Genomic DNA, 1,244 nt, shown 5'->3' with positions numbered 1-1,244 from the left:
ACATTTTATTTATTTTAATCAAAATTGATTTCATAAATTTATTTAATGGCTAGTAATGGCACCATATTTAGACAAGCTTTAACTAAAAAAAAATGGTTCATTCTTTACAAACTCCGTGTAAATCCAAGTTTCAAGCCTTGCGCGTATATTAAAAAAAATCAACAAACGTTCGTAAAAAGTTCGAGAGTTTTTAATTAGATTTCCTAGAAAGATTCTGAGAATGCACTTTTGTAGTCCATTGCATTCTTGTAGAATAAAGTGCAAGTTGAAGCTTATTTTTTATTCTACCAGAATTCAATGGGATACAAAGCTGCATGCTCAGAAGCTTTCTAGGGGATCTAATTAAAAAAACTTGAACTTTTTACGAACGTTTGTTGATTTACACGGGGGTTGTTAAAGAATGAACTATTTTTTTTTTATATAAAAATAACCAAAATTAAATTAAAAAAAAATCATATGTTAAAACTTGCCAAAATATGGCACGGCTAAAATTTATTCGACCACTGTATGTACCGATACCCTTGACTATTCAAATTCGATTCAAACAAAAATATTGCCAACCCAGCCTAACGTGTAACCTGCATTAAATTATATTAAAGTTTCAAATATAAAAGAAAGTTATTTTCATTTTATTCACTGGCGAAAGGCTTCAACAATTCTTGCTCGTTGTCTTCGTGCCTCACTTAAAACATTGTCAAATGTTGGACTAATTTCATCGGCTATGTTTGTTCCAGATTCTTCAATCCTTTCGTTGAAAGGCACTCTAGCAGATATAAGACAATTGTGCAGTACGATACACGCATATATAATAATGCCTGATTTTTGTGGACTGTAAAAAGTACCCTTTCCTTGGATAGGAAACGAAATCTGCTCTTCAGCACCCCAATGCATCTTTCAACAATAGCTTTTGTTTTCTTATGTGCTATATATATATATTTCTTCGGCGTTAGATGCTGGTTCAGCGATTGAAGTCAACAGCCAAGGCTAAGTAAAGAATTATTAAGGTTTAAAATATCTTCAACAATTTTTATGAGCTCGAGGCCGTATTAAATGCAAACTTATTGTGGAAAAGCAACAATAATTTGAAAAAATGGTAGAAGTAAAAATAACAAAAAACAAATAACTTAAGGACGAGCACACCTAAAAGTTAAAAATTCTAATAATAGAAATATTAACAAAAAAACCAACTAAACCAGCAACCACATGATCAAGTGAATTGCAGCGGAATAGCTGCGCTTGATTGT

At 31.5% G+C, this 1,244-nt stretch overlaps 1 pseudogene; it reads right to left on the bottom strand.

Annotated features, from left to right (window-relative positions):
- Positions 1 to 683: 683 nt before the first annotated feature.
- LOC108353950 (putative nuclease HARBI1) overlaps positions 684 to 1,244 on the bottom strand; it is a 1,506-nt pseudogene continuing 945 nt past the window's right edge.

The sequence above is a fragment of the Rhagoletis zephyria genome, unplaced genomic scaffold, assembly GCF_001687245.7.
Source record: "Rhagoletis zephyria isolate East Lansing unplaced genomic scaffold, Rhagoletis_zephyria_1.1 Rzeph_scaffold_32414, whole genome shotgun sequence".
NCBI classification, from domain to species: Eukaryota; Metazoa; Arthropoda; class Insecta; order Diptera; family Tephritidae; genus Rhagoletis; species Rhagoletis zephyria.
Note: the sequence above shows the minus strand (reverse complement) of the source record. Positions and strands in the feature narration are given on the sequence as shown.